This window comes from Arachis hypogaea, chromosome 9, assembly GCF_003086295.3.
Source record: "Arachis hypogaea cultivar Tifrunner chromosome 9, arahy.Tifrunner.gnm2.J5K5, whole genome shotgun sequence".
NCBI lineage: Eukaryota > Viridiplantae > Streptophyta > Magnoliopsida > Fabales > Fabaceae > Arachis > Arachis hypogaea.
In genome coordinates, this window is record NC_092044.1 from 41,300,296 (window position 1) to 41,323,991 (window position 23,696).

A 23,696-nucleotide genomic window follows, 5' to 3' on the forward strand; every position below is an offset into this window, starting at 1 on the left:
GAGATAATGTTGATCTCTTCGCATGGAAAGCTGCCAACATGCCAGACATAGATCCCGAACTAATGAGCCACAAGCTGGCAGTCTACCCGGGATCCCGGCCGGTACAACAAAGACGAAGAAAACTCGGGACAGAACGGTCTCAAGCTGTAGAAGAACAAGTACAAGCACTACTAGAGGCAGGGTTCATAAGAGAAGTTAAATACCCACTATGGTTAGCAAACGTCGTCTTGGTGAAAAAGTCAAATGGGAAGTGGCGAATGTGCCCCGACTACACCGACCTCAACAAAGCCTGCCCAAAAGACCCTTATCCACTCCCAATCATTGATGCTCTAGTAGATGCCTCATCAGGATATAAGTATCTCTCATTCATTGACGCATACTCAGGCTACAACCAGATTCCAATGTATCCATCGGATCAAGAAAAAACCTCGTTTCTCACGCCAAAAGCAAATTATTGCTATATCGTAATGCCTTTTAGCCTTAAGAACGCAGGAGCCACTTATCAAATGCTAATGAATAAAGTATTCTCAAAACACATTGGAAAAATCATGGATGTCTATGTGGACAACATGTTGATAAAGACACAAAGTGAGGAAACATTATTAACCGACTTGGTTCAAGTGTTCGACACCATACGGAAGCACGACATGCGACTCAACCCAGCTAAATGCACCTTCGCAGTGGAAGCAGGTAAATTTTTGGGCTTTATGCTCACACAAAGAGGAATCGAGGCAAATCCAGATAAATGCCAGGCCATACTCAACATGAAAAGCCCAACCTGCCTCAAAGAAGTACAACAACTCAATGGGAGATTAGCGGCCTTGTCTAGATTCCTAGCAGGGTGAGCGATAAGATCCTTCCCCTTCTACGCTACCTTAAGGAAGGGAAAGAACTTCGAGTGGACAATGGAATGTGAACAAGCCTTCTGAGACTTTAAAGAATTTTTGGGACAGCCCCCCATCCTATCTCGACCACGGGAGAGAGAACCACTCATACTGTACCTCGCAGTAGAAAGTCGGGCAATAGCCTCAGCACTAATCCGAGAATATGAAGGGGGACAACAACCCGTCTACTTCATTAGTAAAGCACTACAGGGGTCAGAGCTGAACTACCAGAAAATAGAGAAGTTCGCCTACGCTCTGATACTCACATCCCGACGACTTCGCCCATACTTCCAAGCGCACACCATCAAAGTTCGGACCAACCAGCCCATAAAAGAGATACTGCAGAAAACATATCTAGCAAGAAGAATCCTACAGTGGGCAATTGAGTTATCCGAGTTCGACCTCCAATACGAGGCGCGGACAGCCATCAAATCACAATACCTAGCCGACTTCATTGCAGAATTCACGGACACCACGAAAATCCCCATAGAGTGGAACATATACGTGGACGGTTCCTTGAATAAAGCTGGAAGCGGTGCAGGTGTGATAATCGAAAGCAACCAAAGAACCCAACTTGAGCTTTCCCTGAAATTCGGATTCCCGGCCTCAAACAACCAGGCGGAATATAAAGCGTTATTAGCTGGTTTGAAGCTGGCTAGGGAAGTTGGAGCTCAGAAACTCAACATCTACAGTGACTCACAAGTCGTTATCTCGCAAATAACGGGAAGCTACCAAGCCAAAGATCCTACCATGAAAAAATATTTGGATAAAACCAAAGAACAGCTTGGACAACTCAGGGAATATAGGATCTGCCACATACCCCGCGAGCAAAATACCCGAGCAGACGCACTCTCAAAACTAGCCAGCACCAAACCAGGGGGCAACAATAGAAGCCTCATCCAGGAAATACTGCAGAACCCATCAATATCGGAAGAAGAAAAAATCCTAGCCATAACAAGTCGGGATCAAGGATGGATGACCCCCATAATTAACTACCTCAAAACAGAAGCGCTCCCCACAGATGAAAAGGAGGCAAAGAGGTTAAAAAGGGAGGCACAGTACTACACTATCATAAACAACATCCTATACAAAAGAGGAATCTCGACACCATTGTTAAAATACGTACCGACTTCCAATACAAAGGAAGTCTTGGAGGAAGTACACAGCGGCATTTGTGGCAATCATCTCGGAGCACAAGCTCTCACCAAGAAGGTACTCCGGGCGGGATTCTATTGGCCAACTCTACAAAAGGAAGCTACCGAATTTGTAAAGACATGTCCACCATATCAGAAGCATGCCAACTTTCACATCGCCCCGCCGAAAAAGCTCAACAGCGTGACCTCACCCTGGCCATTTGCAAAGTGGGGACTCGATCTTCTCGGACCTTTCCCCTAGGGATCGGGAAAGTCAAATTCCTCATAGTAGGGGTAGACTACTTCACAAAATGGATCAAGGCAGAACGCCTAGCCAACGCCACTGCCCAAAGAAGCCAGAAATTTCTATATAAGAACATTATTACGAGGTTCGGGGTACCATACTCCATCACCACAGACAACGGTACCTAATTTACAGATGCAGGCTTCAGAAAACTAGTGGCCGACCTGAATATAAAACACCAGTTCACCTCCGTCGAACATCCCCAAGCCAATGGACAAGCCGAAGCGGCCAACAAAGTCATATTGGCCAGACTAAAACGGAGACTGCAAGAAGCAAAAGGGGCTTGGGCCGAGGAACTTCCATAAGTCCTATGGGCGTATCGAACAACCCTTCATTCTACTACGAATGAATCACCATTCCGACTAGCATACGGAGTAGAGGCAATGATTCCAATAGAGGTCGAGGAAGGATCCCCCCGAGTAGTCCACTTCAATGAACAAACCAATTCTCAGCTCCAAAGAGAAGAGCTCGACGTACTTCCAGATATCCGAGAAAAAGCACGGATCAGAGAAGAAGCACTAAAGCGGCGAATGGCTTCCAGGTATAATCAAAAGGTAGTGCCAAGAGGTTTCACTGAGAATGATCTCATCTTAATCCAAAATGATATCAGAGCAACTCGATTCGGAGAAGGAAAGCTAGCAGCTAACTGAAAAGGACCCTACCGAGTCACAGAAGTACTTGGGAAGGGCTACTACAGACTGTCCGAACTCGAAGGACGAGAACTCCCCAGATCATGGCACGCCTGTAACCTAAGAAGGTACTATAGTTAGGTAAAGGTCCCATCACAAGATGCACTCTTTTTCCTGAAAAGGTTTTTTAATGAGGCATCAAGATTGAGATTCAATCCGACCTAAGGGTATGAAAAACTCCCGCCTGTATATATATATTTGCACTTTCTTTAAATAAAATACATTTCAGATATTCTACAAGTTCTCAAGACGCATTAATCTGAAGCATTCATCGTCCGATTATAAAGCAACAGATCGACAGAAAGTGAAGAACAGATTCACTATACGATCTCGATAGGAATGATCGACCGACAAAGGTGAAAATGCGATTCACCTAAAGATCGATCAAACCGGGATAGAAACCACCATCTACAAATCGGCAAAGATGAACACAGAATAATGCAAGAAGTTATCGAAAGTGATCCCAAAAAAGAACCTGACGAGGTCTTATGGATTGCTATATACTAACTTAAAAAGACTGACCGATACTAAAAAATCGGACCAAGTCAACCCAAGTTATCAGCAAATCCATGAAAGGAGGTCTGGCCAACCCTATTAAAGAGGAATTGCTATAACTTAGAAGAGATCGACCTAACGAAGTCGGTCTCCTACAAAACAAGTTGTAAAAAGTAATCCCTGAAAGAGACCTAACAAAGGTCCAAGAAAGAGGATTACAAAAACAACTTAGAAGAGATCGACCTAACGAAGTCGGTCTCCTACAAAACAAGTTGTAAAAGTAATCCCTGAAAGAGACCTAACAAAGGTCCAAGAAAGAGGATTACAAAAACAACTTAGAAGAGATCGACCTAACGAAGTCGGTCTCCTACAAAACAAGTTGTAAAAGTAATCCCTGAAAGAGACCTAACAAAGGTCCAAGAAAGAGGATTACAAAAACAAATTAGAAGATATCGACCTAACGAAGTCGGTCTCCTACAAAACAAGTTGTAAAAGTAATCCCTGAAAGAGACCTAACAAAGGTCCAAGAAAGAGGATTACAAAAACAACTTAGAAGAGATCGACCTAACGAAGTCAGTCTCCTACAAAACAAGTTGTAAAAAGTAATCCCTGAAAGAGACCTAACAATGGTCCAAGAAAGAGGATTACAAAAACAACTTAGAAGAGATCGACCTAACGAAGTTGGTCTCCTACAAAACAAGTTGTAAAAGTAATCCCTGAAAGAGACCTAACAAAGGTCCAAGAAAGAGGATTACAAAAACAACTTAGAAGAGATTGACCTAACGAAGTCGGTCTCCTACAAAACAAGTTGTAAAAGTAATCCCTGAAAGAGACCTAACAAAGGTCCAAGAAAGAGGATTACAAAAACAACTTAGAAGAGATCGACCTAACGAAGTCATCTCCTACAAAACAAGTTGTAAAAAGTAATCCTTGAAAGAGACCTAACAACGGTCCAAGAAAGAGGATTACAAAAATAACTTAGAAGGGGACCAACATAAAATCGGTTATGAGGCGCTAAAAATACAAAAGCGAGGAAACTGAGAAACAAGTCGGACCCCCCATAATCACGGCCTCAAAAGGATCCAAGCTACAAACAATAAAGTACAAAAGCAATCTAAAGAGGTCAAGCAGCAAGATCCCAACAGACACCATGTCAAAGCACAATAAAAGCATAATACGATAAAGCTTCAAGAGGTCACCAAAATCAACCTCAGAAAGCTACCTTTGTTTTTCAAAATAAAAAGTTGCCAGGCAGACAACTAAAAGCGTCATCAGTTAAAGAAGAACAATAAAAAAGTTCAAAAGCCCACAAATCGGGCTATTTACACAAATATTTAGAAAAAGGATCAGCTAAGATCGGGAGCCTTCCCGGCAGCATCAATACGGGGAGAAGGAGGGCGAGTCTGAAGGGGCACAGTATCTACAGTTCCATTATCCCGGTTCAGAATCTGGCAATCCGGATCAGACGTAACGGGAGGAACCGAGGAGGTCGACACCTTAAGAGAAGGCACTGGGAGAGGGTTAGCCTCATCATCATCCTGGTCATCAGGGACAATCTTACCATCCCTCACAACATTGTCCAGGCTGATGAGAGTCAAGTCGGCATCAGGAGCAACAATCCAGAACTGCTCCATCAGGTTCTCGGAGGCGGCAGTTACGCTATCCACAAGGTGACCCTGAAGCTCACCATAATTAACCCGAGCAGTTTCCAAATCCTCCCGGAGATGCATCATTTCCCTATAAGCCAAGACATAGCTATCCTTGTGTTTCAGTGCCATGTCCTCGGCCAACTTCAAAGAAGCAGCCAAGGCAATAGAACTGGCCTTCTCACCCTCAAGCTCCTTCTCCACCTTTGCCAACTTCACCTCCAACTCCTCTTTCAGACCCTTGATACGATCAAATTCTGACTTGGCCTCCTCCATGAAGGATTTTGTGGCATGGATTGGAATCCCCTGAACTGTTCGGAAGATAGCCGCACCCATATGAGCCATCTTCACACTACTTTTGGTGATAAAATCCAAATGCTGAAGAAGAGACACATCGTCCATGGAAAGCCCACCATAGGGGGCAATTTGCTGGTCAACAAACTCGATAGCATCAAAGTCCGGGGCATCCAGGTTAAAAGGCTCGGATGTTTTTTGCTTTTTCAAGGGAGGGACACCAGAAGCAACGGCAGAAGTCTGTGGAGGATTGACCTGATGAAACCGAGGAGTAGGAATTACTTTCCTCGGCCCGAGAGCACTCAGCACAGGAAGCTTCACTGGGACCTGAGAAGATCCCTCGCCGGTCACTTTGGTCGAGATGTTCAGAGCAGCAGTTTCCTTCTTTGCCCTTTTAAAGGCCTTCATGGAGTCGTTGTTCTTAGACATCTCTGCAAATACAGAAATAGCCACAGCAAAGAGTTATGGTCACAACAAAGGGAAGAAAAATTTAAGAAATAAGTATAAGAGACAAGACAGACAAGTACCCAAAACAGTCCGAACCAAGGACGGGTCATTCAAAAACCTTTTTGTATCAAGATGGGGTGGTTTCTCCCTCAGATCCTCAAGAAAAACAACAAAAGCACGCTCAACATCATCAAGCATCTCCCAGGTATAACGGGACACCCTCACATCCCTCTGCCACTCCAAAGGAAAAGAAAGCTCATCATTTTCATCAAGGAAAAAGGGGCGGGCCCCCTCAACAGCTCGAATTTTAAAGAAGTAATTCTTGAAGTCCTTAAAGGACTCATCATACATCGCAAAAACTTTATGGCCCTGGGCGGACCTGAAAGAAACCCAAGAAGCTTTCTTTTTTGAAGAACCGCCAGGCTTGGCAGAAACAAACAAGTAAAGGAAAAGAGTCTGAGAAGGTGTTACATCTAACTCTCTACAAAGAAGCTGAAAAATTTTAATAAAACCCCAGGAATTCGGATGAAGCTGGGATGGGGCAATGTTACAAGACCACAACAAGTCGGTCTCAAAAGCAGTAAAGGGAAAGGTAACGTTTAATTGACTGAAAAAGTATTCATAGGCGTAAAAGAAGGGACGCTCCCCCTCGACAGAAGTCGGAAAACAAACTCTCTCATCGGCCTCAGGAGCAACAAGCTCATAATCCCCCTCACGGGCGCTGTTACCACAAATCCTATGGCGCTTCCTCAGCTCTGTGCAAAATTCGGCATCCACAACAGAAACACACAATAAGACAAGGGAGTCCAGCCAATCAGACATGCCCTCAGGAACTCTGGAAGACATCTCTACAATGTTATTGCGAGAAGACATGAGGCCAACTAATCCTACAAGTAAGAAAAGAAGATGGGGTTACTAAAAACATTTTGGACAAGGGAGAAAACAACTCAATACGATACAGGTGAAACAAAACAGAAAAGGAAAAACCCCAAGACCCAAACCAAAAGCCTTGGGGCATCCTTTGGAGGCAATAATCAAGCAAGGTTACTAGAAAAATCTACAGCTCCCACCCCAGCATTTCTCAAAAAGGCTCAAACTTTTAAACATGCAAAATCAAAGCTTCACCAAAAAACTAAAAGTGAAGCCGTAAAAGAAGCAAGAAAGTTAGTACCAACCTAAAAAAAGTAGCAGGCGCCAAAAGGAATTTGAAGAGGGAAGGCGAAATCTGGAATTGCTCTCTCAAAGTAAAAGAGAAGACACGAGCAAAAGCAGCGTCGCGGGGCTAAAACGCGGAACTGCAAAACTCCAGGCAGAGGCTTCAGAAAAATCAAACAACACTTTTCAACACAAAGAAAAGTTGAAAGCGAGAGAATGAAGGAAGAAATGCGAAGAAGTCACGAAAAGGGCGAAGGAGAGAAACCGTTTCTGGGTTTTCAAAATCAAAATAAAAGATCCAAAAAGGAAACGTGGCAATTAATGTTAAAATTAATGTAGGCATTAAACCCTCGGACAATTTCCAAAGCATCGATATAAAAGCGCGCGCTTTTAGAGGAAAAAACATTCTACATTCGAAAGCTTCTACAAAGGAATCGACAAAATGCTTGAGTTCGGCTTCACTAAAGAAGGACCGAAGTCAAAGAACACGGCCTCAAAAAAGAAGACCAAACTCAAACAGGGGCACTGTTCATACCCTGGGTCGAGATGATCGAGTCAGGATGTTCAGTAACAAAGCGACTGACCTCTTTAGGTCAAGCAGACCGACTTCTTTACGAAGAAGTCAGCCAAAGTGACAGGAAAAGCCTAAAGAATGGCCCAAATCAAGGAATACGACCCAGATCCAAATGCAGCCCAAGCCGATAGAGACAAGGGCAGTTCCATGGAAGATAAGCTGACCTCAAACAAAAGATAAGATAAGATAAGATAACTAACTTATCTTATCCACAGAAGGTCACATCTCACAACTATAAATACACTGGAGCACCCAAGTATAACTCATACTCTGATTCTACTCAATACCTGCTTAATAACCTTGCTAACTTAAGCATCGGAGTCCCTTACAGGTACCCCCCACCCTCCGGGGACAAAGGATCAGCAGTGCAGCCAGTCTAACAAATCGGACGCGGTGGCTCCGACCAGCACAGAAGATCTCATCCGAGATCGACCTCCAAGTTTCAGGTAACCCTCGGAACAATAACGATTTTCTGGTGACTTATTTTCATTTTCTTCTCGTGTCGTTACTTGGTTGGAGGAGGATTATTTTTCTTTACTGAGAGTTTTGTTGGGGTGTATCCTTGTAGACTTTTTCCTGAGTCCTTACTTTATCTCTGCCTCCAAAGGATGCCCCTGGGCCTTGTTGTGTGTCTTGGAGTCTTCCTTTTGCTATTTTGTTTTGTTCTGAGTCATGTTTTGTCCGAGCTGTTTTGATTTCACCTGAGTTGTTAGTAATCCATTCTCTTTTTCTTGTTTGTAGGACTAGTTGGCCATGTCTTCTCGCAAAAATATTGTTGAGACGTCTTCTAAGGTTCCTGAAGGGATGTCTGACTGGTTGGACACCCTTGTGTTTATGTGTGTTTCTGTGGTAAATGCTGAGTTTTGTACGGAGCTTAGAAAACATCAACGACTCTGTAAGAATAGAGATCAGGAAAAGAACTATGAATTGGTAGCCCCTGATTTTGATGAGAGGGTTTGCTTTCCTGCTTTGACCCCCGGGGAACGTCCCTTCTTTTATGCTTATGACTATTTTTTCAGCCAGTTGAATATTACTTTTCCTTTCACTTCCTTTAAGACCGACTTGTTGTGGTCGTGTAACATAGCTCCATCCCAACTTCATCTGAACTCTTGGGGTTTTATTAAGATTTTTCAGTTGCTTTGCCATGAGCTAGACGTTACACCTTCTCAGACTCTCTTTCTTTATCTTTTTGTTTTGACTAAGCCCGAGATTTTCTCGAAAAAGAAAGTCTCTTGGATTTCCTTCCGATCTGCCCAGGGACAAAAAGTGTTTGCTATGTATGACGAGTCCTTTAGGGACTTTAAGAATTCCTTTCTTTTTAAGGTCCGAGCTATTGAGGGAGCTCGACCGTTTTTCTTAGAAGCGAATAATGAACCTGCCTTCCCCTTGTGTTAGCAAAAGAATGTTGTGGTGTCTTGATACACGTGGAAGATGCTTGATGAGGTTGAGCAGGCTTTTGTAAATGTTTTAGAAGATATCTGGGGGGAACCTCCCCATCTTGGCACCAAGAGGTTTTTCGGGGACCCCACCCTAATCTGAACTGTGTTGGGTATTGGCCGACTTATTTTGCTCTGTTTTTACTTTGCTTCCTTCTCATTCTAGTTTGTAACCTGCTTCTATGGTTGATTTTGTTTTTCAGAGATGGCCAAGAATAATCACTCCCTGAAAGCCTTTAAAAAGGAGAGGAAGGCTACTGCGGCCCAAAACATCTCGGCCAGAGTGACTTGGGAAAGGTCTTCTCATGTTTCTCAAAAACAGCCTATGCTAAGCTCTCCTGGACCGAGGAGGATGGTTTCTACCCCTCGGGTTCATGTGCTCAATCCTCCCCAAGCTTCTGCTGCTACCTCTTCTCCTACAGCCGTTCCTCCTTCAAAAAGACCTCGGACTGTTGAGCCCTTCAATCTAGATGCTCCTGACTTTGATGCTGTTGGGTTTGTCGACCAGCAGATTGCTCCTTATGGTGTTATGCCTACTGACGATGTCTCTCTTCTTCATCATTTAGATTTTATTACTCGGAGCAGTATCAAGATGGCTCATATAGGAGCAGCTTTATATCTGACCACCCAAGATTTCCCTATCCATGCAACAAAGGCTTTTATGGAGGACGCCAAGTCGGAGTTTGACCGGATCAAGGGTTTGAAGGAGGAGCTCAAGGCGAAAGTGGCCAAGCTGGAAATAGAGTTGGAGGGTGAAAAGACTAGAGCTATTTCTTTGGCGGCCTCTGCAAAGTTGGCTGAGGATACAGCGTTGAAGCATAAGGAGAGCTATGTCACCACTTATAGGGAGATGATGGGTCTCAGGGAGAGTTTAGAGTCTGTCTGAGCTGATTATGCCGAACTTCAAGGTCATCTTGTAGGCAGTGTCAATGCTGCTTATGAGAATTTGAAGGAGCAGGTTCGAGTTCTTGCTCCCGAGCTTGACCTCACTCTTTTCAGCTTGGACAACATTGTAAAAGATGGTAAAATTGTCCCTGATGACCCTGATGATGATGACAATGTTGAGCCTCCTCCTGTGCCTACTACCAAAGTCTCTGTTGCCCCTGCTTCCTCAGCTTTGACAGTTGAAGTTGGTCAGCCTCAGTTTGATCCTGACGTCCAGATCCTGAACCGGGATGATGGGACGGTAGATGCTATACCCCTTTAAACTCGTCCTCCTTCACCCCGTGATACAGCTACTGGGAGGTCTTTGGATTCTCTATGATTATTTCTGGTACATTTGTGTATAGCCCGACCTGTGGGCTTTGAACTCTTTTTTGTAATTTGTAGTCTTGGCTTCTAGATACTTTGGTTGCTTTTCTGTTAGCAACTTTATTTTGGAAAAAACAAAGTAGTTTCTCAGGCTCTTGGGGTTGACTTCAGGTGGCCTCTTGGGTCTTTGTTTATTATAGCAGTTTGGTTCCTGCCTGTTGATTGCTTGCTTAGTATTTAGGCTTTTTCGAGGCGTTGAAATACTGTTTTCCGACCTCTTTTGATTGCTTTTATACTTTCATACTTGTAGCTTTAATTCTTTTGGGTCATGGCTTTCTGGGTCCGACTTGAAGTCCCTTATAGTGCATGCCTTCTGTTTGGCTTACTCCTTCGCCTCAATCTGTTCCTTCTTAAGTTATTTTAGTACTCCATTTTGTTTGGATCTTTGTCAGATCTCTCTTATGGATTACCTTGTATAAATTTTTGTAGGTTTGTTGGGGACCGACTTCATCATGTCGGTCTCTTCTAAGTTATTTCTAGTAATCCATTTTGGATCTTTGTCAGATCTCTTTTATGGATTACTTTTATAACTTTGGCTTGTGGGAGGCCGACTTCATCATGTCGATCTTTTCTAAGTTATTTCTAGTAATCCATTTTGGATCTTTGTCAGATCTCTTTTATGGATTTCTTTTATAACTTTGGCTTGTGGGAGGCCGATTTCATCATGTCGGTCTCTTCTAAGTTATTTCTAGTAATCCATTTTGAATCTTTGTCAGATCCCCTTTATGGATTACTTTTATAACTTTGGCTTGTGGGAGGCCGACTTCATCATGTCGGTCCCTTCGAAGTTATTTCTAGTAACCCTCATTTTTAGGGCTGGCCAGGCCTCTTTCCAGGGATTTACTTTTTATAACTTTATTATTGTGGTCGACTAGTCCAACTTCTTCATGTCGGTCCATCTTTTAAGTTATTTTTTGGCAACCCATTTTTATTAAGACCTCATCAGGTCCTTTCCTATGGGTCACTTTCGATAACTTCTTGCATTTAATCTATTTTGTCGCTTTTCATCTTTGCTAATTTTGTAGAAATTGGGTTTGATCCTCGCTTGGTCGACCTTTGATGAATTCAGTTTTCATCTTTGTTGGTCTTTATCGTGATCGGGAAGTGTTCCGAGGGTTACCTGAAATTGTAGGTCGATCTCGGACGAGATCTTCTGTACTGGTTGGAGCTGTTGTATCCGATTTGCTGGATTTGGTAGTGGTGCTGATCCTCGTCCTCGGAGGGTGGGGCGTACCTGTAAGGGACTCCGATGCTTAAGTTAGCAAGGGTATTAAGCAGGTATTGAGTAGAATCAGAGTATGAGTTATACCTGGGTCCTCCAGTGTATTTATAATAGCGTGGAGTTACCTTCTTAGATAAGATAAGTTAGTTATCTTATCTTATCTTTATCTTTTGGGTGAGGTCATCTTATCTTCACGAGAACCGCCTTTCTCCCTGTAGGCTTGGACTGCCTTGGGCTTTGGTACGCGGTCCTCCGTTAGGGCCCTTCTTTGGGCTTTCCTGGTGACTTGGCCGAGCTCTTTGAGAAGATGTCAGGTTGTCCTGACCTGAAGAGGTCGATCACTTTGTCTGTAGAACATCCGGGTCGGACAGCTTGACCTAGGGTATGAACAGTGCCCTTGCTCGAGCTTGGTCTTTTGTTTGGGGGTCGAGTCTTAGTTTTAGGACTTCGATCCTTCTCGGGCAAAGTCGAATTCGAGCATTTTGTCAATTTTATCTTTGTAGAGTTCTTGAATGCGGAACGTTTCTTCTTTCATTTCCTTTGAAAGCACGCGCTTTTGTATTTAGCGTCCTAGCCTTGGGAATGCGCGAGGGTTTTAATGCCCTCATTAATTGGTTTTTGATGCTCCATTTCTTTTGGCTTTTATTTTTGAATTTTATGCACAGAAACGGTTTTTCTTCTTCCCTGTAACTTCCCTCTTTTCTTCGTTCTTCTGTTTCACCCGGAGTTTCTCTTTTTCATTTTTCGATGCTGTGTCTTGCGCTTTGCTCTTAGGGAAGATTTCTTCGCTTCGGCTTCCATTCTTCTTCAGAGCTCTTTCTCCTTTCTTCAGGTTGGTTTTGCTTTCTCTTTCATCGTCTATTTTTGCTGCTTTGTATTTGATTCTTTGGTGAAATTTTGATTTTGCCTGAGTGTATGTTGGAAAGCTTGAACCTTTCCATATTATCCTGCTGGGTTTATTACTGTGATGCATGTTTTCTGGTTTCCTTTTGACCCTATGTATGCTTTTGGGTGCATTTTCTTGTTTTGACTCCTTTAGGGCTTCGTATGTTGCCGCTGCTTTCTGGACTGTTGTTTTTGAAAAAGGTTGCTCCTTTTGATGACTTTTGTCTTGTTGATCATTTTTCTTTAATAGAGACGATGCTTTTTTTTTTTTTGCCTTTTTCTTCTCAGGACATTGCTTGTTGGGAGAGGGTTATTTTCTCTGCTGAGGGTTTCATTGGGATGTTTAGCTTTTGTAGATTTTGTCTGAGACTTTACTCTGTCATTGCCTCTAAAAGATGCCCTTGGACCTCGGTGTACGTCTTGGGGTCTTCCTTTTACTGTTTGTGTGCCTGAGGTCGTGTTGTCCGAGTTGCTTCCATATTGTCTGAGTTTGTTTTTGGGTTAGTAATCCGTTTTCTTTTCTTTGTTTGTAGGATTAGTTGGCCATGTCTTCTCGCAAAAATATTGTCGAGGCGTCTTCTAAGGTTCCTAAGGGAATGTTCGACTGGTTGGACTCCCTTGTGTTGCTATATGTATCTCTAGCTAACTCGAAATTCCGTGTGGAGCTTAGGAAACATCATCAAATATGTAGTAGTGAGAATCAAGAACGCAACTATGAGTTGGTGGCACCCGACTCTGACGACAGGGTCTGCTTTCCTGTTCCGACCCAGGGGGAGCGTCCCTTCTTTTATGCATATGATTTCTTTTTTAGCCAGATGAACATTACCCTTCCCTTTACTTCCTTCGAGACCGACTTGTTGTGGTCTTGTAATATAGCCCCATCTCAGCTTCATCCGAATTCTTGGGGTTTTATTAAGATTTTTCAGCTAGTTTGTCATGAATTTGGTGTTACGCCCTCTTTAACTCTTTTCTTGTATCTGTTTGTGTTGACCAAGCCTAGAACTACAAAAAGAAAGCTTCTTGGATTTCTTTTAGGTCGGCCCAGGGATATAAGGTTTTTTTCATGTATGATGAGTCTTTCCAAGATTTTAAGAATTACTTTTTCAAGATCCGAGCTGTTGAAGGAGCTCGTCCTTTCTTTTTGGATGAGAATGGAGAGCCTCGTTTCCCTTTAGAATGGCAGAGGAATGTAGTGGTATCTAGGTATACCTGTGAAATGTTAGACGAGGTTGAGCAGGCTTTTGTTGCTGTTTTGGAGGATATTTGGGGGGAACCTCCCCATCTTGAGACCAAGAGATTTTTGGTGGATCCATCCTTGATCCGTACTGTGCTGGGTATTATAAACTGTGTCTCCATTTATTTTGTTTTTTGCCTTCTTTTCTAGCTAGTAAGTTGTTGTATTATTTTTTATTTTTCAGAGATGTCGAAGAACAATGACTCGCTGAAGGCCTTTAAGAAGGCGAGGAAGGCTACCGCGGCTCAGAACGTCCCGACCAAGGTGGTCGGAGAAGGGTCCTCCCAGGTTTTATCGAAGCCGTCTGTCCCGAGCTCTCCTGGACCGAGGAGGATGATCTCTACTCCTCGGGTTCGTTTGGCTGATCCTTCACAAACTTCCGCTGCTACCTCTTTTTCCACCGGTGCTCCTCCGAAAAAGCAAAAAACTACGGAGCCTTTTAACCTTGATGCTCCTGATTTTAATGCCGTCGAGTTTGTTGACTAGCAGATCGGTCCTTATGGTACCATGCCCACTGACGATGTTTCTCTTCTTTGCCATTTAGACTTCATTACTCGAAGTAGTGTCAAGATGGCACATATGGGTGCGGCTTTATATCAAACTGCCCAAGATCTTCCCATTCATGCTACGAAAGCTTTTATGGAGGAGGCTAAATTGGACTTTGATCGGATAAAGAGTCTGAAAGAGGAACTTGAGAAAAAAGTGACCAAGCTGGAGAAGGAGTTGGAGGGCGGAAAGGCTAGCTCTCTTGCCTTGGCGGCTTCTGTGAGATTGGCTGAGGATACGGCATTGAAGCACAAGGATAGCTATGTCACGACCTATAGAAAGATGATGCGTCTCAAGGATGATTTAGAGTCTGCTCGAGCTGATTATGCTGAGCTTCAAGGTCACCTTGTAGACAATGTAAATGCTGCTTATGAGAACCTGAAGGAGCAGGTTCGGATTCTTGCACCCGAGTTCGACCTTACTCTCTTCAGTTTAGACAACGTTGTGAGAGATGGTAAAATTGTTCCTGATGACCTTAATGATGATGATGTCATCCCTCATTTAATGCCTGCCACAAAGACCTCTGTCGCGCCGAACTTGTTACCTCCTTCAGCCGAGGTATGTCATTATGAGTCAGAACCTGATTGCCAAATCTTGAATTGAGATTACGAGACAGTGGATGCGGTGCCTCTCCAGACTCGTCCTCCTTCACCTCGTGTTAATGCTGCTAGGAAGTCTTTGGGTCCTCAATGATTATTCTGGATGTTTTGTGTAGTCAGCCCGACTTGTGGGCTTTTGAACTTTTTATATTTTGTGACTAGTAGTTCTGACTTTCTGCTACTTTAGTTGCTTGTTTAGCAACTTTATTTTGAAAAAACAAAGTAGTTTCCAAGCTTTTGGGGCTGACCTTGGTAGCCTCTTTATTATTAGATCTTGTGCTTTTTTCACCATATGCTTGTCCGCACTTGCCTGGTACCTTTTCATGTTCTTTCGGGAGTTTTGGAGCTTTGCCGACCTCTTTGGATTGCCTTTATATTTCGTACTTGTGGCTTTGATTCTTTGAGGTTGGGTCCAACTTGTATATCGACCTTCTCTCTTTAGCCTATAGTCATTTATAGTCATCCTTTCCATTCGGGCCTTGGTAAGGTCTTTGTTAGGATTTACCTTTTATAACGTTAAGGTTTTCGAGAGGCTGACATCGTCGTGTTTAATCTTTCCCAAGTTATTTCTAGTGATCTTCTTTCTTGGACCTTTGTCAGGTCTCTTTCAGGGATTACTTTTATAACTTGCTTGTGGGAGGCCAACTTCATCACGTCAGTTTCTTCTAAGTTGTTTTTGTAATCCTCTTTCTTGGACCTTGTTCAGGTCTCTTTCAGGGATTTATAACTTGTTTGTGGGAGGCCGACTTCGTCACGTCGGTTTCTTCTAAGTTATTTCTGTAATCCTCTTTCTTGAACCTTGTTCAGGTCTCTTTCAGGGATTACTTTTATAACTTTTATGCTTTGGGCCGTCCTCGTCATGTCAGGCCCTTCTAAGTTATTTCTGTAATCCTCTTTCTTGGACCTTGTTCAGGTCTCTTTCAGGGATTACTTTTATAACTTTTATGCTTTGGGCTGTCCTCATCATGTCGGGCCCTTCTAAGTTATTTCTGTAATCCTTTTTCTTGGACCTTGTTCAGGTCTCTTTCAGGGATTACTTTTAAAACTTTTATGCTTTGGGCCGACCTCGTCATGTCGGGCCCTTCTAAGTTATTTTTGTAATCCTCTTTCTTGGACCTTGTTCAGGTCTCTTTCAGGGATTACTTTTAAAACTTTTATGCTTTGGGCCGACCTCGTCATGTCGGGCCCTTCTAAGTTATTTTTGTAATCCTCTTTCTTGGACCTTGTTCAGGTCTCTTTCAGGGATTACTTTTATAACTTTTATGCTTTCGGCCGACCTCATCGTGTCGGGCCCTTCTAAGTTATTTCTGTAATCCTCTTTCTTAGACCTTGTTCAGGTTTGTTTCAGGGATTACTTTTATAACTTTTATGCTTTGGGCCGTCCTCGTCATGTCAGGCCCTTCTAAGTTATTTCTGTAATCCTCTTTCTTGGACCTTGTTCAGGTCTCTTTTAGGGATTACTTTTATAACTTTTATGCTTTGGGCTGTCCTCATCATGTCGGGCCCTTCTAAGTTATTTCTGTAATCCTTTTTCTTGGACCTTGTTCAGGTCTCTTTCAGGGATTACTTTTAAAACTTTTATGCTTTGGGCCGACCTCGTCATGTCGGGCCCTTCTAAGTTATTTTTGTAATCCTCTTTCTTGGACCTTGTTCAGGTCTCTTTCAGGGATTACTTTTATAACTTTTATGCTTTCGGCCGACCTCATCGTGTCGGGCCCTTCTAAGTTATTTCTGTAATCCTCTTTCTTAGACCTTGTTCAGGTTTGTTTCAGGGATTACTTTTATAACTTTTATGCTTTAGGCCGACCTCGTCGTGTCGGGCCCTTCTTAGTTATAGTAATCCTCTTTTATAAGGCTGGCCAGACCTCTTTCCAGGGATTTACTTATAACTTCGGTTGTTGTGACTGGTCTGACTTCTTTACGTCGGCCAGTCTTTAAGTTATTTTATAGCAATCCATTTTATTAGGACCTCGTCAGGTCCTTTCTATGGATCACTTTCTATAACTTCTTACATTATCCTGTTTTCATCTTTGCTAATTTTGTAGAGATTGGGTTAAATCCTCGTTTGGTCAACCTTTTAATGAAGTTGGTTTTCATTTTTGGCCCTTATCGTGATCGCATAGTGAATTTGATTTTCACTTTCTGCTGATCTGTAGCTTTATAATCAGACGATGAATGTTTCAGATTAATGCGGCTTGAGCATTTGTAGAAGATCTAAACAGATTTCATTCAAAAGAAAATGCAAATATATACATGCTGGAGGTTAATCCTCTAAGTCGGGTGATTTGTAGGTCTTGGCTTGGCACCTCATTAAAAAACCTTTTCAAGAAAAAGAGTGCGCCTTATCCAAAATCCTTTATCATCCCTAACTATAGTACCTTCTTAGGTTACAGGCATGCCATGACCTAGGAACCTCTTTCCTGTTGAGTTTGGTCAGTCTGTAGTAGCCCTTTCCAAGTACTTCTATGACTCGACAGGGTTCTTTCCAGTTTGCTGCCAGCTTTCCTTCTCCAGGTCGAGTTATTTCGATATCGTTTCGGATTAGAATGAGGTCGTTTTCAGTAAAAACTCGCTGTACTACCTTTTGATTGTATCTCGTAGCCATTCGTCATTTTAATGCTTCTTCCCTAATCCGAGCTATTTCTCGGATTTCTGGAAGTAGGTCAAGTTCTTCCCTTTGAAGTTGGGAATTGGCTTCTTTATTATAGTGAATTACTCTAGGCGACCTTTCTTCAATCTCCACTGGGATCATTGCCTCTATTCCGTATGCTAATCGAAAGGGTGATTCCTTTGTGGTGGAATGTGGCGTTGTTCGATATGCCATAGGACTTGTGGGAGCTTCTCGGCCCAGGCTCCCTTTGCATCTTGTAGTCTCCGTTTCAGCCCAGCCAGTATGACTTTGTTGGCAGCTTCGGCTTGTCCATTGGCTTGGGGATGTTCTACGGAAGTGAATTATTGTTTTATGCTCAAGTCGGCCGCTAACTTTCTGAAGCTTGCATCTGTGAACTGGGTACCATTGTCTGTGGTGATGGAGTATGGAACCCCGAACCTTGTGACAATGTTCCTATATAGAAATTTTCGACTTCTTTGAGCAGTGGCGTTAGCTAGGGGTTCTGCCTCGATCCACTTTGTGAAATAGTCTATCCCCACTATGAGGAATTTGACTTGTCCTGATCCCTGAGGGGAGGGTCCGAGAAGGTCGAGTCCCCATTTTGCGAATGGCCAAGGTGAGGTCACGCTGATGAGCTCCTCTGGCGGGGCGATGTGAAAGATGGCATGTTTCTGAAATGATGGACATGTCTTTACGAACTCTATAGCTTTTTTTTTGTACAGTTGGCCAATAAAACCCTGCCCGAAGTACTTTTTTGGTAAGTCCCTGTGCTCCTAGGTGATTGCCACAAATGCCACTGTGTACTTCTTCTAGGACTTCATTTGTGTTAGAAGTCGGTACACATTTTAACAATGGTATTGAAATCCCTCTTTTTTTATAGAGTATTATTTATGATAGTGTAGTATTGTGCCTCCCGTTTCAACCTCTTTGTCTCATTTTCCTCTGTGGGGAGTGCTTTTGTTTTGAGGTAGTTAATTATAGGGTTCATCCATCCTTGATCCTGACCTGTTATGGTCAGGACTTTTTCTTCTTCCGAGATTGATGGATTCTGTAGAATTTCTTGGATGAGGCTTCTATTGTTGCCCCCTGGTTTGGTGCTGGCTTGTTTTGAGAGTGCGTCAGCTCGGGCATTCTGTTCTCGGGGTATGTGACGGATCTCATATTCTCTGAGTTGTCCGAGCTGTTCCCTGGTTTTGTCCAAGTACTTTTTCATAGTGGGTCTTTGGCTTGATAGCTTCCTGCTATTTGTGAAGTGACTACCTGTGAGTCGCTGAAGATGATAAGCTTTTGAGCTCCAACTTCCCTAGCCAGCTTCAAACTAGCTAGCAGTGCTTCATATTCTGCTTGGTTGTTTAAGGTAGGGAACCCAAATTCGAGGGAGAGTTCGATTTGGGTTCCTTGGTTGCTTTCAATTATCACACCCGCGCCGCTTCCAGTTTTATTTGAGGAACCGTGCACGTAGAGATTTTATTCTCTGAGAATTTTTGGTGTGTCTGTAAATTCTGCAATGAAGTCGGCCAGGTATTGTGATTTGATGGCTGTCCGAGATTCGTATTGAAGATCGAATTCGGACAACTCGACTGCCCATTACAAGATTCTGCCCGCTTGGTTTGTTTTCTGTAGAATCCTTTTTATGGGCTGGTTGGTCCGAACTCTAATGGTGTGGGCTTGGAAATATGGATAAAGTCGTCGAGATGTTAGTGTGAGAGCGTAGGCAAATTTTTCTATTTTTTAGTAGTTCAACTTGGCTCCTTGTAATGCTTTACTGATGAAGTATACAGGTTGTTGCCCACTGTCGTCTTCTCGGACCAATGCTGAGGCTACTGCCCGACTTCCTACCGCGAGGTACAATATGAGTGGTTCTCCTTCCCTTGGCCGAGTTAGGATAGGTGGCTGTCCCAGGAACCTTTTGAAATCTTGGAAGGCTTGCTCGCACTCCGTTGTCCATTCAAACTTCTTTCCCTTCCTTAGAGTGGCATAGAAGGGAAGAGATCTTATTGCTGATCCAGCTAGAAATCTGGACAAGGCTGCCAATCTCCCGTTGAGTTGTTGTACCTCTTTGACACAAGTCGGACTCTTCATGTCGAGTATGGCCCGACATTTATCCGGGTTTGCTTTGATTCATCTTTGTGTGAACATAAAACCCAAGAATTTTCCAGCTTCTACCGCGATGTGTGTATTTTACGGGATTGAGTCGCATGCCATGGCGTTTTTTAGTGTCGAATACTTGGGTTAGGTTAGACAATAGCATCTCTTCATTTTGTTTCTTTATTAGCATGTCGTCTACATAGACTTCCATGATTTTTCTGATGTGATTCGAAAAGACCTTATTCATTAATCTCTGATAAGTAGCTCCCGCATTTTTAAGACCGAAAGGCATGACGACGTAGCAGTAGTTCGCTTTTGGGGTTAAGAAGGAAGTTTTTTCTTGATCGGGTGGATACATCGGGATCTGATTGTATCCCGAGTATGCATCTGTTCATACCCTGGGTCAAGCTGTCCGACCCGGGATGTTTAGTGACAAGCCGACCGACCTCTTCAGGTCAGACTATCCGACCTCTTCTCAAAAGAGCTCGGCCAAATGCCCGACCTCTTCTCAAAGAGCTCGGCCAACTCGCCAAAGGAGCCCAAAGCAGGCCCAAAACGAAGGAACACAGCCCAATCTAAAGGCAGCCAAAGCCCAGAAAGATAAAGGCGGTTCCCCTGAAGATAAGATGACCTCACTCAAAGATAAAGATAAAATAAGATAGGATAACTAACTTATCTTATCTGAAAAGGTCACTCCTCACCATTATAAATACACTTGAGCACCCAGGTATAACTCATACTCTGATTCTACTCAATACCTGCTTAATACCCTTGCTAACTTAAGCATTGGAGTCCCTTGCAGGTACCCCCCACCCTCCGGAGATGAAGGATCAGCATCATCACCAAGTCCAACGAGTCAGACACAGCGACTCCGATCACCATCATCAAGATCGGACTCTGCAGCTCCGACCAGCATGGAAGATCTCGTCCGAGATCGACCTACAGTTTCAGGTAACCCTCGGAACATTGGCGCCGTTGCCGGGGAACCTAGAAGTCATCCCATCACCATGGCGGATGACCATGACAACGACCATGATTCAGATCTAGAGGATAGAACGCCGCACAAAAACGCAGACACTACACCAAAGGATACTACTCAACTTAACAACAAAAAGGATTCTCCAAACACAGAAGCCACGGAGGCGCTTCAAGACCGTTTAAAACAACTGGAAGAAGAAGCCCAACATCAACGAGAGGCTTAGAAAGACGTACAAAGGGAGATAAAGTGACGCTGGGAATTAGAGGACAAACTCCTAAAACTCGAAGCCGATCTCAAGGCCAAAGCTAATCGATCCTCTCATGAGGATAGCTCCTACAAGGACCAAGATCCATTCACCAAAGAGATCATGAAAGCTAAAGGTCCCAAAGGACTTCAAAGCTCCAGACATGACCCCGTACGATGGCACATCAGATCCAAGCCATCATCTTAGCAATTTCAAAAGCAGGATGTATTTCACGGAGGCCTCAGATGCAATCCGTTATTCTCCATCCAGAAGGACAAAGCCAAACACGCACCGAGCCTATTAGGGATCAAGCAAGGAGATCGAGAGAGCCTTCACAATAACATAGAAAGATTCAATAAAACATGTATGGGCATACAAAGTCTGCCAACAGAAGCAGCTATCAGGGTCCTCATCAATGGTCTACGAGAAGGACCTTTTAGCCACTCAATATCCAGGAAGCACTCAAACATCTCTAAACGAGGTACAAGAACGAGCAGAGAAGTACATCAACATGGAGGAAAACTCTCGACTAGGAGAGATCTCAAAAATCGAACATTTCTACTCCTCTCAGAATAAGGATAAAGAGTCCAAGAAAAAAGAATATCAACATGGAGAGAAGCGTAGAAAATACCACAATTACACCCCCTTCGGGTGTCTGTTGTGGATGTCTACCGAGAAATATGCAACACTGAGAAGATCCCATCAACTCGCCCAATCAAAAACAAAGAGGTCGGACGCGTTGAAGGTCCACCTCACACCAAAGAGGTCGGACAAAGTTGAAGGTCCATGATGACAAGTCATCATATACCCATTTTTCAAGCTAATTTCACTTGTTTTATTAGTCTTTATACACTTTCTTGCATCCTAAGTAAGTGATTTGGAGTGAAAATGCATAACTTCTTTAAATCAAGCAACCACCATGAAATTAACGTTAACTCATGAGGTTTAAGCTAATTTTAATTGAATTTTAATTGATTTATAAGCCTTATGAATTTAGTGATACTTGGAGTGGTTGTTTTGGTTTATTTTAGGTGAAGAAAAGAATAAAAGAGAAAAGCGTGGCCTAAGAAAGCGTGACCCAAGGAGAAGGAAGCGTGGTCAAAGGAAGGAAAAGTGTGCCGCATGCAATGGGGGAGGCAAGCATTGCCCTCCACAAGGGCACACTGCCCTCTAGGAGGGCAACATAAGGGAACAAGGCATAAAAGGCAACTCTGCCCTGCCCACTACAAGGGCAGAGCACAAATCTGTGCCTTGGAATCAAGAAGAAGAAAATGTTGCCCTGCCCTCCACAAGGGCAGTATCGGGCTCACAAGGGGAGAAAATCAAAGGAAAATGTCTCCAAATGCTTGCCACAAGAGTTGAACACGGGACCATGAGGAAGCAAGGAACTAAGTTCCATTACCGTGCCAAGAAAGCCAAAGAAAATGAATAAGCGTGTGTAGCAGCCAGGATTCGAACGCGGGACTTCAGTTAGTAAACACTGCCCTGCCCTCCGCGAGGGCAGGGCAACATTTTGTGTGGCATGATTCTGGCGCACCAAGAAACGAGTCTGACGCACCAAGGAATGAATCTGGCAGCACCAGCAGCGCACCACAGCACCCATCTGGCGCACCAATTTTTCCTGCCCTGCCCTCCGCGAGGGCAGGGCAGCGTTCTGCGCACCAAGACCGCACCAAGCCGCACCATGCACGCACCAAGCATCAAATCCTGCCCTGCCCTCCGCAAGGGCAGGGCAGCCTCCTGGAAGCTATTAATTTTGGGCCAAAAATTGAATTAAAAATCCAATTCAATTCATTTCTTCACCAAAACAAAAGCCCATCCAAATCCCAAAATCCAAGAATAGAGAGTGTATAAATAGGAGCTAGTTTGATGTAATTAGGACCTTTTACTTGACTTTTGAATTTTGCACTTTCTTTGAGCTTTGAATTTTATTTTTGCATTTGGGAGCTTCTCTTGGTGACTTCACTGAGATTTCAGAGAATTGGGGAGGAGAATTGATCTCTCTTCTTCCTCGTTCTTGCTTAGGCCCTTTTAATTTCCTTGTTTTGAGTTTTGGGTGTGAAGAATTGAGGAAATTCTGTCTCAATCTCCATTCAAAATCTCTTTAAACATCTTTCTGCACAATTGAGTTTAATTTCAATTTCCTTTACTGCTTCTTCTTCATTTTCTTGTCAATTGCTTTGAGAACTTGGATCTAGGAAGGTAATTGAGATCTAGGCTCTGCTACCTAGTCTCTGGAGTCCTGAGATCCCAATTTACTTTTGGTTCTTCTGTGAACCCTGCTGCACTTTCCTTTCAATTTCTGTTTGAATTCTCATTGCTCCCAATTAAATTTCTGCTCTATCAATTGTGGCAATTCAATTTCTCTTTGTTTAGATTCTGCAATCCCAGTTCTCGAATCCCTTTTACATTCAAGCAATTTACATTCCTTGCCATTTAAGTTACTGCAATTTACATTTCTTGCACTTTAAGTTTCAGTCATTTACTTTCTTGTTCTTTAAGATTAAGCAAGTTTATTTTCCTGTTCTTTAATTTACTGCAATTCTCCTTTCCCCCTTTATATTCCAAGCAATTAAGCTTCTGTTAAAATACAACCCACTCAACTAAAACTTGATTCGCTTGACTAAATCAACCACTAAACTAAAATTGCTCAATCCTTCAATCCCTATGGGATCGACCTCACTCATGTGAGTTATTATTACTTGATGCGACCCGGTACACTTGCCGGTGAGTTTTGTGTTGGATCGCTTTCCACACATCAAGTTTTTGGCGCCGTTGCCGGGGATTGAAATAGATTGACAATGATTAAGTGAAGTGGAGATCTAGATCAAGCACTTTTTCTTTATTTTTTGGCTAACACACTAACTGTTTGAATTTTTGCTTAAACTAACTAAAACTTCATTCTAGCTGTAGATTGAAG